We start from the raw sequence: 19387 nt of genomic DNA, 5'->3' as shown, positions 1-19387 counted from the left end.
AAAAATATTTGCCTGCAATTTATGTTCTCTCTCCCTGCCACTTACCCACTTATCAGGGTTCTTTGCGCACTATTTGTGCTGCATTCCTGAGGTCGCCTTGGAGAAAGAAGCTCCAGGATTTCCAGCCATACATAAGGACCTAGATGTTTTCTCTTTTTTTCGGGGAATGTCTTTGGGCCTGGAACATGCCCATGTGTTTGCTATGGCTCAGTTTCCTTATGTGAAGAGTGGAATTGTCGTTACTCAGATTCCTCAACGCCCTGAAGACTTTCTGATGGGCAATTTTCAGGCCGCATGTGTAGGAAACACTGCCTGGCTGTGGCTTCAGGAAGTCAAGCTGTGATTTCAGAAGGTGCAGAGAACAGATTGGGCACTGAGGGAATTTCACTGCTGACAGGATACGGAAACGTGTGTGTAGGACCCAAATGGAAAAGAAGCTACCTGAGTCAGTCCACTCTAGCTGATGGATCAGATGACTTGATAAATCTATCAGCTCTTCACTTAAGGCCCTGATAGATTTCAGCTGTGCTTTTTGTTTGGTTTTTTTTTTTTTTTGGGGGGGGGGGGGGGGGAGAGAAGGATGAGGGAGGAGGCTGGGAGGAAGTTAAGTACTTTCACCTGTGCTAATGTTTCCTCCCTCTGAGCTGTAATGGGAGATCCCTTCTCAGAGGAATCAGAAGTGGAAGCAATAGTTGAAGTTTGACAGCTCATCATCTTGCAGGTGGGAACAGAGGGTGACAGAAAAATCATGTGGGACCGTGAGGGAAGTGGGGAAAATTCATTCAAGATGTTCACCACTATGTGTGAAAAGTTGAATTGATTTCTACAAAGTTGTTTTGTCTATGATCTTCTGGAAGGGTTTGTTAACAGCCACTTTAATCAACTAATGCCCTGAAATATGACCATCAGTGGGTGATGAGAAACTAAGTTTAGAATGTTCTTCCTCTAAAAGGAAGAAAGTCACCCCACCCCAATCCGATTTTATCAAAGAAGAAACTGAACTTTAAGAAGACATTTGTTTACATAGCAGAACAAGAGCTGAGAGAACCATTTAAATGGAGTTAAGACTTGACTATTGTTCCCGTGACTGTCTTCCTGCCTCTGTGGCTGGGGTTGGGGTTGGGGGTGGGCATGAGGGTGGGTGACTCAAGAGACTGACCGTCTCCTTGGTGTTTCGTTGCCTGGCCCAGGCCAAACTGTTACAGCAGAAGAACAGACATGCCTGCAGGCCAATCTTTCCACCTGAATTCCTCCCCACTGTGTTCCAACCAGAGCCCTATTGACCATTCTCCAAAGATGGCATTTTCTTTGCTGATTTTTGCCTTTGCATATTCACTCCATCCAGAATTCCCTTTCTTACTTTCTCTTCTGTGTAAGCCCCTACTCACTCTTCATGCCCCATCTCCACAGTCACCCCTTCTAGAAAACCTTCAGTGGTGCCTCAGCCACTTTATAGTATCTCTGTCATGGCCCAGTCACCCTGAACGTTGTCAATATCTGAACAGGCGTCTCCATGGCTCCCGAGCCTGTGTTGCAACTTGAGGACACTGACACGGGCCTTTTCGTTTTTGTAGACGTAGCTTCAACAATGCCTGACACTTAAAATATGTGTTTAAATTACTTATTCGACCAATTCTGCCATTCTCACAGCTGAAAAAGTACTGGGACATAACAACTCCCACAGAAACCCATATTAATTCACTCTTGTTATGCCTAACCTCTTGGGGAAGTTGCTAGGAGCTCACTGAAACAAACTTCAAGCCGCTGAGCGTATGGAAGGAGTGTGGACTTTGCCAGCATTTTACTCTTTACTATCAACTTATGTCAGGACCTTTCCATCCACAATCTCATTTAATCCGCACAACAGCATACAAAGGAGGTGTTACATCCTAACTTCACATTTGAGGAAACTGGGGCAAAGAGAGATTAGCACTTGGCTCAAGGTCACAGAGCTCCCCAAAATGGCAAAGCCAGATTTGGACCTTGGTCAGCTGAAGGCTGAAGATGGTACTCAGGACCACTGAGTTGTAATGCCTTTCAACACATCCACCATAGCATGCATTTAAATGGAACAATGATGGCAGGAGGTGGAGACGGCTAGGAAGGGGGCTCAGCCTGGGCTGAATTTTTTCTTCACCTCCAGGCTTAGAGTAAGACTCTTAAATGGGGTCAGGCCTAGAGGCTTGGACTGATGCTGAAGCTTCAGGTAACCTGTTTGGAAAGGAACCCATGGCCTCCCAGAACCAGGGCAACCAGCAGTGTCTACAACCAGCAGTGTCATTGTTGAAGACCAAGTATGATGGGCTTCACACACACACATACACAAACAGACACACACACACACACACACACACACACACACTGACAGGCACATTCCCCTAAAAAGCTGCTTGTTGGAGACCAGGCAACAGAGGTTCCCCAGACTTTCATAGTCAGTATAGAGGGGAAATATCCTGTGTGGGGCCTGGCAAGAGGCAGCACAGCCAACTCCAAAACACCACCAGTGAGAACAAGCCCCAGGGGGCCAAACGCTTGGCTCCTGCCATGTTTACTCAGAGTTCTGGGCAGGAGTTTGGGGTGGAAGGGGAGAGGCTTCCAGCTTCTCTAGGCCAGCCCTAGGCCATGGTCTGAGCCTGGGATCTGTCTGGGCTTTGCAACCCTGGAAGGCTCTGCTGCTTGCTGCAGGCCCGAGAGCTGCCAGGAGGCCCGAGAAAATGCTTAAGAACAAAGAGGCAATAAACACACTCTGAACCCTTTTACCAACTGGCTCCATCCCAAAACAAGATGAGAAAGGAATTGCTGGGTAAGCATGTGTGCGTGTGTGTGTGTGTGTGTGTTTTAAGTTGATGGGAAAGAAAAACCCTGTTTTAGATGAGAATACTCAGTTTGGACCATTTCAAGTTATGATTGAATGAATACAGCAAATTTAATTTCTCTAAGTTTGTTCCCCCCCAAAAGCTGGATAGGCTTACAGGCTATAAAATCTTAGCACCTCAGCTTTTCATAAGTACTAACAGTTCTGGGAGGAAGGCGAAGCGTTTGCTTAACTTGAGAATGTGTTTTCTACACAGGGAAGACCATCATCATCATTGGCATCATTATAGTCGTCATTATCATCATCATCTCCGTATCATCATCATCATCCTTTATTAAGCACAGTTTATGAACTAGGCAATTTGCTGGAAGCCCACAGACATCATCTATCACTTTTATAACAATACTGCTGGGTTGTTATCCTTAACCTATTTTACAGAGCACAAAATTGATGTTCAGATTGTGTAAATAATTTGTTCAGGATTACACCACTGTGGTATTTGAATTCAAGTCTTTCAGACTCCAAAACCCACGCTATTCCTGCTGCACTTCTCTGTGAAAAATATTTACTTTTGTCATACAATGTCCCAAGCCAGATCAATATTCAGCCTAGGATGGGGAAATGACTGTTTTCTCAATGTATTGGCTTTTTACAGAAAACTTAGGTGGGTATGTTGTTACCCAAATAGTGGATCCAGGAGCCAGGGCCTGGATTCCATTTCTGGTTCACAATTACTTTTTCTGTTCTTCTCTTTGGTAAAATAAATGTGTTGCCACTGGCCTTTACCCCTATTTCACAAGACTTGGTGAATTCATGTCTGCAAGATGCTCCCAGTATCTTAGCCACCAGGTAGTCACACATTTTGCTAGTTGTTGTTTTGTTTGTTTGTTTGCTGGTTTTTATTAAAGTCGGATCATATTTAGTTTGTTTTTAATTGAGTTGAAGTTTTTGGAGGAGTCTAAGGGAGAGGCCTGATCTATGGCTTGAAGAGATTGGCATGGTCAGCTCACCATCTGGAAAGTTCTTTGAGGCCTTCCTTCCATGAAGGTTTGCTTCTAGGAAGTCATCAGAATGTTGCATGTCCCAGTTTGGTAGGAAGGAGAGCAACCCAAGAAAAATATGCAAATGTAACTTGGCTCTGGTGATATCGCAGGTGTGTCTGAATGCAAAAATCACACGTCACGTAAAACAATGGGAATAAAACGAAACACCTTGTGCACATCTAATCTTTTAACAAAGCACATCAAACCAAACAAAAAGAAAACATCAACTGCCAAAAATAATTTTAGGACTATTCTGATATAGTTGTTTGATTGAAATGATTTTTAAATATATCTGTTAAATTGCTGAATACCTTCCAATTCTCCGTGGGGACATAGAAAAAGTACAATTGATGGGAAGACCTATGCTCAAGAGTATTTAAGTTAATCAGCAGTGTTTTAAAGAGATTTACACAGTTAGACAAATAATCCTCACAACAATTATATCCTTTTCAAAGATGAGGAATCTGGACACAGAGTAGGCGAGTAACCTGTCCAAACTCACGCACTACGTGGTTCTTTGACTCCATTGTTCATACTTGGTTCACTTATTAATTCATTTATTCAACAAATCTTTATTGGGTATAATGTCTGGCACTGTCCTAGGCACTGGAGGGGCAGCAGTGGAGAAATTCAGCACATCCCTGCACCCACGGAGCCCATGTGTGAGTGGGGGGTGACCCTCAAGTGCAAATATCATGTTTAGAGTGAACACCATATCTTCTGAAGCTCTGGGTGTGAAAATTCACACCTCTAAAGTGGTGGCCAACGCTGGGTCTTTGCGCCTGGTGTTTGTTTTAGTAAAGTGACTTTACACTGTGAGTTCCAGAGTAACAGACCTTGAAGTCTTCTCTTGTTTCACCGCACACGGATACGAGTGAGAGCGTGTTTGAGAAATATTGGCTCTTTTGTTAAGCTTATGAAAATATCAGACCTTTGCTAATGAAGACTTTTTGCCTAATGGAGCAAAAACTGTTTAAGTTTTAATCAGAGAGATAGGAGGGGGGCTCAGAAAGAATGAAGGCCTGAAGCTGAGCCGTCAGCGTGGATGCCTTGGTTCAGTCCTGTGCACGCTGCAGGCTGCTTCTCAGGATTTGTGCTGATTTGGTTTGAGTTGCATTCAGTGGAGGATGGGAACAGTGGGGAGAGAGTGTCTCTAAGCATCCGGAGGTCTCTTTCCCTTTGATGTTAGCTCCCGGTGCTTCTTGCGTCACAGCAACAAAGAGAATGGGCTCCTGCGGGCAGAGACTCCTTTCCTCTCCCTATTCCAAATTCCTCAGAGAACTGGCTTATTTAAGGGCTTGCCAAAAGTTGACTGGATGAAGGAAAAGATCTCAAGACCAAGTTAGCTAGTTTCCGATTTTAAATAGCTAGTTTCTGGTCTTAGAAACTTAGGCCAGGTGCACAAGGTGTCTGGGCTTCCACATCCTCATCTATAAAACGAGAAGGCAAGCTCTCAGGTCCCCTCAAACTCAGACAACTGTAGAAGGTCTCTTTTCCAGGAATTCTTATTTGCAACAATAGATGTCGATAGCCTGTAACTTACACTATGTTTCTGCCTCATAGTGAACTCTATGGAAAACCCCAAATGGAATCGACTCTGACTTTCTATAGGGTGTGAGGGGCTGAAGGCTCTTTATCAGGAAGGAAGAGAATTTTATTATTATCATTATTACTATTATCTACCATTTATCAGGCACTTAGAATGTTCCAGGTGTTGTTTTAAGTGCTTTATATACATTATTTCCATTAATCCTTGCAACAACACTATGATTTGACCCTTTTATTTTCCTGATTTCATAAACAAGGAAACCAGGCTCAGAAAGGTTAATTAACTTAAGCAGGCTCACAAGCTAAGTGATAAAGGCAGGAATCAAAATCAAGTCTGTGTGGTTTCAAAATTGCTGTTTCTCAAAAGGTAAACATCAAAGAGTATTCACACTGTACCCAAATGGTGTGTGTGTGTGTGTGTGTGTGTGTGTTGATATTCGGGGTGAGAGCATCTTGTTTTCCTTTTATTTGTCTCAACTCTGCAGTGGGAAGGTCTGTCCATCCCCCAGAGGATGCAGACTTTGGCAAAGATTCACAGCTGAACAAAGCCCTTTCCTGTCAGACCTGCTGATTTAGTCTGTTTGGGCTGCTCAGACAAAATGCCACAGACTGGTGGCTGATAAACAATAAACATTTACTGTTCACAGTTCTGGAGGCTAGAAGTCCGAGAACAGGGTGCCAGCATGGTTCATTCTAGTGAGGGCCCTCCTCCTGCATGCAGACTCTCTTGGTACCCTTACATGGTAGAAGGGGCTAGGGAGTGCTATGGGGTCTCTTTTACAAGCACACCAATCTCATTCATGAGGGCTCCATCCTCATGACCTAAGGCCCTATCTTCTAATACTATCATCTTTAGGGGTCAGGATTTCAGCATATGAATTTGAGGGGGGACGCATTCAGACCATAACACCTGCCACAGCAAAGCCAAGCCAAGGTGTGAGAGTAGCTAGATGCTTTACACAAAGGAAGGGAAAAATGAGGGCCAGGCAGAATCCTAACTGACTTCTCCAGCACTGGGAGCCTCAGTGGTCAGGGGCATTGGTCATCTGTATATAAGAACCCGAAATGATTCCCAGGGGGGACTCCAGGTTTGCAAAAACTTCTGTGACCATTAATTCCAATTGCTAAAATACCTTTTCATAAAAAAGACAATTACACTCAACTCTTCAGTCTCAAGGTTGTAACTGTTTTCAACTCAGAGGAGGGAACATATTCAGGAATCTATGACTCCTTGATTTCAAACTAATTTGTCTTGTTTTCTGTTAACACCAACAAAGCTGCCATTGACAGAAATAAAGGACATTAAAACCCAGGGCACATCCACCAGCCGGGGAAATTAATCAGATGATGACCGCTTTGAGAAATGGGCTCTGTGTTGGGACACAATGGCCAGTCTCCTTAGTGTACACCCAGGATTTCATTACAAACTACCCACCCCATGCTGTGTAGAGACTCCCCTGTGTGACTTACACACAGAAAATTGCACTCACATGTACAAAATTGCCTCTGCTGGTGGGACAGACTTCCCCAGATGATGGGCTTGCTGTGCTGTTTCACAAAAGAAATACCATATGCTAAAGAGTTGATGTACATATCATGGTCTGGTGGCTGAGACACTTTGGTGAAGAGCACCTAGTAAACTCAGGGGGGCTGATTGCGCTGTTTGTGTCAGGCGTGGGCCCCAGGCTGCATGCTAGCCCACTTGCTGTTCACAATACCTGAGTCTAATGCCATTGGAGAGGCCCTCCAGGCCCACCTTCTAGTTGAAATCATCATTCACCTTTTACCTGGATTTTCAACATGCTGTTTTTTACTCCTGCTTCTGGGTGTGCAAAACAATTGCTGGTGCCTCAGATTCACCTCACCTTTGTTCTCCTGAGCCGAGTAAGCTCCCATCAGTCTCTGTAGGTCTGAGTTTGAGAGGACCTGAGAGCTTGCCTTCTCAATTTATAGATGAGGATACAGAAGCCCAGAGACCCTCAAGCACTTGGCCAAGGTCCCAGCTACTTATTTTTAGAGTCAAGACCAGAAACTAGCTATCATGACTGTTGGTCTTGGGATCTTTTCACTTGTCCATTTAACATTTGAAAAAACTTAAGCCAATTCTATGAAGAACTGAGAATAGAGAGACAAAAGGGGGTCTCTGTCCTGAGGAGCCCGTGGTCTTTGTTGCTATGATTGCAAGAAGCACTGGGAGCTAACAGCAAAGGGAGAGAGGTCTTGGGGTCCTTGGAGAAAGAGAGTCTCCCCCTGGTTCCCATCCTCCACTGAATGCAGCTCAACCAAATCAGCACAAATCCAGTATTCACTAAATAAGACCACCGGAAAACAAGGTCAAAGAGATGGAGGCCAAGGGAACCAACACAAGTGCCTTCTTTTCTCTGTTGAGTGGTGAGCTGAAGAGCGACCCCAAGTGACAACTGTGGGACTCACGGCTAGGCCTTGCCCCCCATCCCAGCACCGCCTGGGATGAATCACACACCAGAGAACAACAAAGCTATTTCTCGAGAGTCATTTGTCAAGTTGACGTCCCTGCCTGGAGTTATTTAGGGCTTTCTAAAGACACTTCTTTCCTCCGCTGCTGCAGGAAGCACCTGCACGGCTGTTGAGTTGTGGTTTTGCTCAACAGCACTTTGATATCCCTTAAGGCCATTAATTACTCTTCTGTCCCTGCCAGCATGGACCTTGGCTGATACAAAGATAGGGAAGCTTAGAGAGGATGATGAAGGGGAAGAAGATGGTGTGTTCCTCTGAGATCTGAGGCCAGACACTGTCTGGAGGTGGGCTTCTTGCTGATTTCTGTGGGGGCTCCTCTAGGTAAAGACAGTCTGAGTCCTTGGCTGACTGGACCTGGAACCTAGCTGTGATGCTCCCGTGAGGCCAGCTCTCTCTCCTGGAGCAGAGCTATGCTCCTCGCTAACTACGTAGAGAAAAAGCAGGCCTGTCAGATGAGTGCGACTGGAGCAAAACTGGTCTTCTTGCTCAGGTACATGACTTAAGGGAGAGGGAAATTTGAAAGGAAGCAGAGGAGAAAAATATAAATAATTAGAAGGCTTGGCGACTGGACCTCTGAAAGCAGTTAGGGGAATTAGAGTTGTTGAGTCTAGGGAAGGCAAGAGCGAACTAAGAACCAGCTTTGATTACAGGGAGAATAATTGTGTAGAGATTAGTGGTCATTTCCACTGAAAATATGATGTGGGTTAGAGATGCTTAAATTGCTGCCTGAGGATTTTGTTCAGTGTGCGTTGGCCTGTCTGGGCTAGTGCATTGTTCTTTTTCATGAAGTGGTGGGTCTCCTTCCTTGGAGATTTGCATGAATGAAAATGACATCCTCCCAGCTGGAAGGGTTTAGGGAAAGTCTTAGTGGCACATCAGTCTCTTCCTTCAGTTCACACTGCCTAAAGCCCAGCTTGACCTTTATGTCTGAATCAGTTTGGCAGACTCTTGACTGGTATCCAGACATTTCATCTCTGCCTCCTCCAAGCCATTTTGCATATTGAGGTCCCACTTATCTTTCTTAAATTCTGCTTGAGTTATGGCAACGCCCTGCTCAAAAAACATTACTGCCTCATTATTCATCATTCAACAAATATTGAGGGCCTTTTGTGTTGAGTTTGTATTATGTGCCTGTACTGTACTAAGCTCTGTATGTATAACATGGCACAAAATGCAGTAGGGCCTCAAGGAGGGCACTCAGTCTTCAAGTTCTTGTCCTGGAATTACTCAAGGCCCCCACCACCTGATTTTAACATGTCTTTTTGACCTTATGTCTGCTACAAAATCTTCTCTTTTACCAGCCTAGTCTATTCACCATGCCCAACCCACTCTGGGCTTTGCCTCTCGCCATTACTTATGCTTAGAATATCCTTACCCAAAGTCCATCTCTTCTTTGAAGCTAACACAAGTCTTTCCTCTTTTTGGAAGACTTCTGTGGCCACTTGGGTTTTAAGAATTCTCCAGAACCTCAGCCTCCACAGTGCTTACTTGGCATTAGACGTTTTCAGCCTGACTACAGATTGTAAACCAGGCAGCAATTGCACATACTCTGACCACTCCTGCCCTCACTCACTGTGGATAAGCCCTGAGAGAGCCATGACCGAGTGGACCTTCTCTCTCTATCCAATGCTCTGCTGTGAGCAGTGACAGCTCAGGTGTTAGCTGGTGCTTCCACAGCATTTTACACCATTAAAAAAAGCGTGAAGATATCAAACCTCTGAACTTAAAGGGAGAAAGGCTTTTGAGATCTTTTAATAAAACTACCTCATTTTACAGATACAGAAACTGAGGACCAGAGAAACTGATTTACCCAAAGCCACAAGATGAAGTCCTAACAGAGTCAAATCTGTTCTCCTTGCCCACTATATAGTTTCTATATAGTCAGTCTCTAGACAGTCTCCTGTCTGTATACAGTCTAGCAGTTGGAATCCTAAAGAACCTAACACTTCAGGACAGACATGAAAGAAATAGGAAATGTATTAGTTTCTTATTATGGTTGTATCCACCACAAATTTAGTGGCTTAGACAATACAAATTTATCGTCTTACAGTTCTGTAGACATTGGTTTAATGGGGCTAAAATCCAAATGTTTGCAGGGCTTCATTCCTTTCTGAATGCTCCAGAGGAGAATCTGTTTTCTTGTTTTTTTCTAGTTTCCAGAGGCTGCCCAATTCCTTGGCTCATGGCCCCTTTCCTACATCTTCCAAGCCAGCAATGGTGTGTTGAGTGTTTCTCACATTGCATTACTCCAACCTCCTGTCTCCCCTCCCTCTTCTATTTTAAGGACCCTTGATTACATTGGGCCCACTTGGATAACCTTTCTACCTTAAGGTCAGCTTAACAGCAATCTTTATTCTTCTTTGCTATGTAACACAACATATTCACAGGTTCCCGGGGTTAGGAGGTGAACATCTTTGGGGGTGGGGCGGTAAGTATTCTGCCTACCACAGGAAGAGAGGAGAAAAATGAGAATAAAGACTGACTCTGTCTCTTGCTTTCTTTAATTCTTTGTGACCAGAAAAATTTAGTTTGAAGATGTTGTAGACCTCTGCATTCAACCTCAGGCGTCTCTTCTTTGCCATGATTTGGTTAATATGGTCAAGACATAAAGGAAAGGGACAAAAATGACAAAATTTATAGAAAAGGAGCCTCAAAACTATTGGCTAAAATGGGATGAGGACCAAGGGAAGACTCCTCTAGTTTCTAAGGGCCTGAGAATTCCAAGGCTTCAAGGGTGCGGGCTGAATTTGCCAGAGGGGGAGTTTATATGAGACATCTAGATGGAATCAGTGAATAAGAGTGAGGGGAGGGAGGGAATGTCCTGGACAATTTGAAGAAGGAATGAACCAATTTGAGGTTGCAATAGGCTCACAGACTCATGGCTTTTCAGAGTCTAAAGGATCTCAGGAGTTTCATTGTCTGGCCTCACACCTAATGCAAGATCCTCTATAAGGCCTTTGACCACCCGTCATCACCCTTCTTTGTGAAGCTCTGGCCAGAGGTAGGAAATCACCTAGGTTCCCTTAGATCTTCCCTAATTCTCTGAGTCTATGATTTTCTGTGATTTCCAAACTTCATCTCTAGTTAATTCTTGGTGTTGGTAGGAAAATCATGAACTATCCCCCCTGATCTTTTCACTGCCAGGATGGTAGAAGGTTGTCTGTTGTATGTCTTCATGTGGAGGGTCTGAGGTCCCCTAGACCACACATAGTATTTAGCCCTTACTTAAGGGACTGTGAGGACAGGGAGGAAGATCCGAGGGAGGAGTCATCTGCCAGTAGACTTGGTGGCCTTCACAGAGCTCTCTCTTCCTCAGATACTGCAGTGGCTGTTAAACAATGGCCTAGCTAGCACCTCTCCCTCACTTCCTCTGGTAACAGACCCTGTCCCCCTAGCCACATGGGACACACGACCCAGGAGAGCCAATCACAAACCTCACATGCTTAGTCATTGTGAATGGGCCAGTCAGCATCACCCCTCAGGGATTTTTTTCCAATCCATAGGGGTAGAGGGAGGAAATTCCTAACTGTTCATGTCACGAGCTGTGAGGAGGTGAGCTCTGCCCATGGCCACGTCCAGACCTCATGGAGGAGCTGGTCTGGGAGAATAGCATCAGGCAGGACCAAAAAGAAGAGAAAGAGTATCCTGAGGGTGTTTTTGGGTCCCTCAATCCACCCATCTTTTTTTATGACTTGGTTATATGAACAAATAAATTTCCCTTTTAGGCTTAAGCTGTTTCAAGATGTGTTTCTTCCATTTGTAACCCATGAGTCCTAAATAATTTAGGATCTTTCTCAGTTTTTCTAGTTTTTCTAGAGACTCTAAAAAGTAAACTAAATATCAGAAACTATTAGTCTCAGAGTCCAACTGGTCCATGATGGTTTGGGGAGGAATCAGGAGAAAGAAAGGATGAGAAATCATGCAGGTGAGAAGTACAGGTTCTTCTGTGTGAGGTCCAGGGAGATGGGATCCATAGGTGATTCATGGGGTCCCCCTCCTTTCACCCCTTTTGCACCTCACCTTGGTTAAAATAAATCATGGCCCCAAATTCACACAGAGTCAGGCCAAACTTGGGGTCCCAAAGTGAGTGTTTTTCTATTTTGTGGACATGGTGCTCCTTGTTTGGTGTAAATCAGAGATTTAGAGAGTACTCAGTAGATTCCCTGGTGAGCCCAATGTTTTGGCAGCAGAGGGGGAAGAAAGAGAAAAACAGAAAGGGAGGGAAGTGAGAAAAGCAGTAGAAGTAAGAGAGCGAGACATGGCTCCATCTACAAAATGCTGATTGAATATCTCCTCTGTGTGTAAGGCTGTGCTAGTTTCAACGTGTCATTCCAAAGCAACAAGCAGAAACCTTAGCTGTGATGATAGACGCTAAGAGTTAGGTGTGTCTGGTGTAAGAGAAATGTACACCCAGGTATGAATGGCAAGCAGCAGACTAAGTGGACAATTACTCACGAAGGCTGCCAAGGAAGGAACAAGGATGAATGGGCTCACGTTTAAATGAGAAGTTAAGTTAAAACATATGGAAAATGTTTTTTTTTGATATTCATTTAAAGCCTGGAACATGCTACACAAAGAGGCTGTGGCGTCTCCCTCAGAGCTAGGCTGTTGAGGATAGTTGAGACTGCCTTATGACTGCTTCACAAGCTTGATTACAGGTCTGCGTCTCTGCCCATCACATCTGCTTTTCAGTAATACCGTGGGGGGAGGCAAGTTGTCCCTTTGGACTCTTAAAGTTAATCTGTCTAAGGCTTTTGCATTTTTTTTCTGGCAGGGCTAGTTTTTCATGTTTGTTTTGTGAAGAAAGGGCTCTCTCTCTCTCTGCATATATATATATTTTTTTGCAGTAAACAGTTGAACAAAACGTACACCATTTTGTCCAAACTTTTTAAACGCTCCCAGATTTGGATCTACTGTTTATTTATGTAGCCTTTAGAAAGTCAGAACGGATCTGAAAGGTCAGAAGATATCCAAACTTTTGACTCTGCCCTTCGGCTCACACACTGTTGTACGCATTGTTTTATCTTCAAAATGGGAAAACGAGGAGCTGTTCTTTAGCTGTATCTTGCTCACAGAGCCTTTCCCCTCCTGCAGACTGTGCCACCACCCAAAAGCTTGAAAACACCCCAGGAAACCATTGCACCATTGTGAAAGGACTAATCGCCACACACCACTTGGTTTTCCTTCCTGGACTGCGTCACAGGCCATAGCCCTGTGGTTCCCACATTGTTTCTGTCATCATCCCAAGGAACATAACTCTTGATGCTGAGTCTGGGCAGGACAGCCTGTCTCAGCATGAGCTCTTATGTAAGTGGCTGTGGGGAGAGCTGGCAATAAACAAACATTTTTCTAGCCCTTGTTTTCACTGCAGCCTTGAAAAATTTTTCTCTGGGGCTGCTGCTGTGTTCCTGCAACAGGATGGCAAATTCCCGGCTTAGAAAGGTCTTGTGCTGCATTTCTACATTCTAAAATCAGAATAAAGTGAGCCGAAGTGTTCAAAGAGGTTGAATTATTGAGAACGGGGACATTTAGATGGGTTTCTCTATAAGGGGACTTGAGGAGCCACTTCAGAAAGCTTGTCCACATGTCTGTGCTGCTGGTAACCACTGGCAAATCACACAGTCACTTTAGGGCCATGAATGGGGGAAGCAGAAGATGGTAGAAAACAACCTGGGAATGGAAAAGTGATTTCATGGTTACCAAGTACTGTCTTCCCGTGTCAAAGTCAGACTCACTATAAGAACAAAGTACATGCCTGTGAGAACAATGGGACTGAGTATTTGTAGAATCCATTTTTCCTCGGGCAACTCCATCTTAGAAACCAAACTGATTTCTGTGTGTCTCTGAATAACTCAAGTCATTTCGCAATGAATTAACAAACGTGTTTGTTATTTGGGGGAGTTGTAGAGATGGGAAGCACATCCAGAGTTTCTTTTAGTTTTCCTTGAGTCTACTAAGACCCCTGAGAGAGAATTTATTGCCTGTAGCCCGGACACATTGCTACACATCTGAGAAGCCTCCAATCTGCTCATTGGCAAGGTGGGCTCCGTGGCTGTACTAATGCCACCTCTCTCAACATTGTCTCCATAACATCCATAGAAGTGGGATAAGAGCCACCTGGAAAGGAAGTGGCTTACCCTAGGCTACTCAGCTAGTCCTTAGTCACACAGAAGTACAACTGGCTACATAATTTTGGAGACCCAGTAAAAATAAAAGAGTAGAGCTGCTTTTTGAAAAATTATTAAGAATTTCAATATGGCGACAGCTGAGCATTAAACTAAGCACAGGCCCTATGCAAATGCACAGGTCACATGCCCTGAAGATGCCCTGAGTGAGGCTTTTATCTGAAGTCTCTAGTTTTCAGGATGGAGTGGCTGGAAGGGGTAAGTACTTTAGGGCCATCTAAGAAAGTCTATGACAGGAAGACATCAGCTGGCTGCTTCCAGCAGGCTACACTAAGTGGGTGGTGCCCTGTGGGGTCACTGTGAATAACCGGCACCATTCTGAGTACTTCCGTATGTTAAATCCTTTCCTATACATACACACGTATAAATAATTCACATCTATTAAGTCATGAATCCTCTCAACAACCTTACAAAGCAGGCACTATTATTTTCCCTTGCTTTACAAAAGAAGAAACTGAGGCACAATAGAATTTAAAACAACATTGATTTAGAGTTTGATTCTCAGTTTTCTGATACAGAACCTCTACTTTTCAAGTCTACCTGGAGCTTACTACACCTGGAGGGACTGAATCGTGCTAAGCTCACAGATAACTGATTTCTATGCTGCAAAACAAATTTGTTCTTACACAATGGCAGGCACTACTATTTCAGTAACTGAAATATTTATTTCCATGCTCCAGGACACCCCTTTGGGTATTAAGGTGCCTGGCGTGACTGAAGTAAGAATTAGAAGGTTTTTCAGCAAGCACAGAATCAAAACAAAGCTAATTGCATAGTCTCAAGGGACATGTTGACAAGACTAACGCAGAATCTGGGAAATCATCATCCCTGTGCTTGACACACTTCTTCCTGGTGGATGGAACATTCCTGTCTGCTGAGCACAGGGTCTCTCTCCTGTGCATGGTGTCATCCCAACCAGCTCACTCGAGGCCAGTTACATTACAATTGAGCGGGCTGTCTCTTTCTTTACTTTGTTGCATTTTGGTCTGAGATTTGATCCCAAATATCATGATCCCAGCAGTAGCTTGTTTACAACCCAACACCAACGATGCTTGATCCACAGAAGGTCTGTTGATTTCTACCGGTTTCCGCTTCCAAGGACGAAATGAATCTGGGCCTCTATGTGCTGCCCAAACTTAGCATTTAAATGTCTCTAAAGAGAAGCAGAATGTTAACGTGTTAAGATGAGATTATGTTGGTTCCATCACTAATGTAGGATAAAGATGCCAGGCTGGCTCCGTGGAGGTAAATTAATTCCCTAAAAGCGCCTACCTAAGTGGCATTAGATAATTAAACAACAAAACTACACTTGGATATGTTTCAAGTGGGACTGAGGAAGTAGTCGTAAAGTAAATGACTTTGCATCATCAGGGAATTAGTTTTTTGTTTTGTTTTGTTTGTAACGTTCCACTTGAAAGTTGTCTTCTCCCTGCCAAAGTCAGGGTGATTCATAAAACCGTCTTCCGATGTAAAGAGAAGCTGCTGGAGGTGATGTGGAAGGGCATCTTCCAGGAGGCAATTTAAAGAGTAGCATGATTGGATTAAAAAGATGGTGAGGAGGATGCTGATAATGATAATATGATGATAATAACAGCCAAAATAAGAAATATTTTCACTATGCTTGTGGCAAGCATTGTGCTAACTGAATAAAAACATTATTTTTTAACAGTCCTATGAGATCATTCTCATTTTTCTAAGAGAAAATGAATTTTGGACCAGCCATGGTTATAGAGATAAAAAAGATGATTCTTAAACTCTGAATTTCAAGAATTGGCTGCAACTGGAAACTTGTCTTAGTTGGAAAGGATGATTCCAGGCAGACCAGCATGGGCTGAATACTGGTGGGCACGTGGGGGAGGACCAGAGACCACAAGCCAAGTGATGAAGATGGAAGAGGGTCTTACTTAAAAGCACCGAGGCAAGCATTCCTTTAGGTTAGGCACACTTGGATAAAGTTCTCCTGAGATTCCCCTACTGAGAAAGGATCAAAAAGACCACCAGAATCATCTACTCTCTAGTTAGGTGTGGATATTAATTGTGACTGATCATATGTGTTCATGTATGCTCATGTTAACTGTGAGTAGATTGGTTAGATGTCATACTATGGCTTGGATTTTGCCTTTCTTTCCTAATCTCTTTTGCTCCATTATAAACTCTAGTTAATTGAACTCTTCTGATATTGTGAGAGGTAGGAGCCAGCTGACCAGCACTTAGTCACGTAGTCTTCTGCTCCTCCCTGGGAGGTGGTTTAATCACATCCATTTGTAAGAGAGGAAATGGCAGCTCAGAGCTACTCAGTAATTTTCACAGCTAGGTAATTCACAAGTGAGGGGTTCAAACCTAGGTCTCAGATCTCTCTAGCTCTTTCCCCTAAAGTGTTTGTGATGGGGAATCAGGCAGACAGTAACCCTCATACACAAGCAGTCAACCAGGCTTACTCCTGTCTCCAGGGTGCCTCCCGCTGCCCTGTCTGCACAGAGCTGCCCCTGGGGTCTACCCTCAGGTACTCGGTCTCCTTCGGCTCATTACTTTGCCTACTCATGTGCAGGCAGTAACTGAGAAATACAAGAATGTGCCTTGTGATTTCCTTACCCACTTTTTAATGCTCAAATCAGCTCTTTGAAAGCAAAGTTGAGATACCACAGTGGTGATAATAAAAATCATTTATAGTTAAAGCGGGGAATCAAATAGCACTTCTACAGCATCTACTCTGTGTCAGGTACTGTTTTAAGTGTGTTATATTAATTCAGTTTGCCCTATATCTTCATAAAGCTGTTTCTTTTTGTGTGTGTGCAGGGAAGGAGGCTAGAATTTCAGTTTTATCCTGTTCCAGGCTTTGAACTTCTCAAAATGAATTTTAGCAGGCAGAGCCTGACTAAGAAGAATCTGATTCTTACTTGTGACTCCAAAAATGGTCCCACTCTAAAGCCTGCCTCTTTGGGAAAGGGACGGGCCAGACAAGATGCGAGGGTCCTTGGCCCACCCCAGAGTCCCCGAGGCCTGATCTCCCCAGGAGTGTTTCTCAGAATCTGTGGTTCCTTCTCTCCTTCCTCTTCCTTCCTCCTCTGCTACCACAAAGTCTTTCTTTTTCATCTTGAAAAGCCACATGCTAATTACTGTGTAGACCAACACACCAGTCTTTCGGGACCCTTGAATGCTTTCCGCACGCTGGGAGGGTGGTGCTCACCGAGCCAGGAGAGCCACATACGTGCAGTCACAGGGATAATTCGGCTCCCACGGTCCAAAGACGCTCAAAACCAAGCCCTGTCCAGTAATTCCCCTCATAAATCTCAGCCTTAACTACAAATTATTTAGACTATCCAGTTTCACTTCCTTTTCCTCTCCCATCACATTGAAAGGGTTGGAGACTTCAGGGAAACACTGACTCTGATTTAAGCAATTTCTTTAACCTGATCATCTTTAAGTCTTTCATTTCACAGGGGAATCCCAGGAGTGGGGAGATGTGGGGGCAGGGCTCCCCGAGGCAGGGATCAGATGTCTACAGATAAAAAGGCATGTGCAAAGCCAAACCTGCTATAGACTTTATAATATTGAAGATGGTATAGCCCAAACGAAGCTTAAAACAAAAGGTCAGCCCACCTCACTGCGATGTTGTTGCCCTTAATTATTGTCCTGGGTAGTATACCTCCAGAAGGTTGAAACAGGAAATAAGCAGAATTTCAGGGCCTCCAGAGAGACAATAATGACAGGTTTGGAGTGCAGCTGCAGCCACTTTCTGCGATTAGGCCTCCATCCCTCCCCTTGGCCTTGGCAGTGGGTCTAGGGTGCTATTTGATCCCTAAGGCTTTCCTTCCACCCACTTCAAGTACTTGCTTGCAAGCTTCCCCTTGCCCAGCGCACAAACAAACTTTAAATGACAAAAGAAAACACTGGCAAAGTGTTCCAAGGCAGGCCTGAGGCTGGGATTTCCCAGAGTTTGTTACGAAAGGCAACCTGCTCTCCCCACCAGGTCAGGAGGAGCCAGGAACCAGGTGGAAAAGCCATGAGTCAGGCCTAGAGAAGTTCACTTTCAACATCCACTCTGCAAGAGGCTGTTTAATTATATCTGTTACCTTCAATGAAAAGGTCACCCACTCTACAGTAAATGATTAATTGCTAGCTGCTTCACATACTGTTCTGATTATAATCCCTTCACAGTTCTGGTTAATTTTTGTAGGAAAACAGTGATGTGCTCAGTTTTGCTTTATGGGATGGTAACCATAGTCGACGCTCAATTGGTGAGCTGGATCCGTTTGATGGATCTTTTGCAAACAACTCTGTGTAGGATTGAAAGTAGGGGTGGGCAGCATGGTACTCAATTTGTAGTTCAAATTCTGGTGCAATTTTTCTCCCCCAAGTCAAATGTTCACTGAATGACTGGAAACTAGTTGAATAAACACTGTGGTCTGAGCAGGAAAGGAAGAAAGGATGCAGGCTTCTAGAGAGAACATTCATACAAGCCAGCCATGCCATGACTGCACTCAGGGTCTTCCAGCTCCCAACTTGCCATCTTCAACCCTGGGAGTGACTGACCCAGGAAGATCAGAAGGTCCTCTCTTAGCACCTGTCAGCTCTCTTCCTGAGCAGAGGCCTTAGTCAAGAGTCACGCTTAACCCCACCAGGTTTACTAGCTTTCCTTCTTATAGTGATGGCAAAGGGGAAAGAGGAGAGTTGCCGAATTTGATCTATAACTCACCATCACATTTTAGACCTTTCGTTTCCCTCAAGAGCATAACTGTTGAGTCTAATTCATTGGAGAAAATTTTTAGGAGAAATGAGAGGGATGGGGGATTGACAGATGGAGGGAGCATCAAATATTTTATTATCATTTCTTCACCATTTTTCCTACCCTTTCTTCTACATGGAACTCATTAAAGTCTGTTGTAAGCTCCTTAACAACAGAAGCACATCATCTGTACCCTCATCCAGGAGATGACCCAGTCTCCCGGGGCTTGAAGCTTAAAAACTGTGGGGGCCTTGTTTAACAAAATTAAATATTTATTCAGAATAAGGACAGAAATCAAAATAAATCTAAAAGTTTAAAATGGTGACAAACACCACAAAAATCCTGAAAAATAGCATACGTTTTCATCAACTAAGTGCCTAACATACCTCTATAATACTAATAATATTTCATGTTTTCCCCATACCTTTTCGGTTACACACACTTTGATCCATCTCTTTATGTGACAATAATTTTATAGAAAAAAAGTAGAAGGATAGTACAGTCTTTAACATGATGGATCAAAAACAATTTTTTTTTTAAGATTTTATTTTTTTCCTTTTTCTCCTCAAAGCCC

The sequence above is a fragment of the Equus quagga genome, chromosome 6, assembly GCF_021613505.1.
Source record: "Equus quagga isolate Etosha38 chromosome 6, UCLA_HA_Equagga_1.0, whole genome shotgun sequence".
In the NCBI taxonomy this organism is placed as follows: Eukaryota; Metazoa; Chordata; class Mammalia; order Perissodactyla; family Equidae; genus Equus; species Equus quagga.
This window is presented reverse-complemented; position numbering follows the sequence as displayed.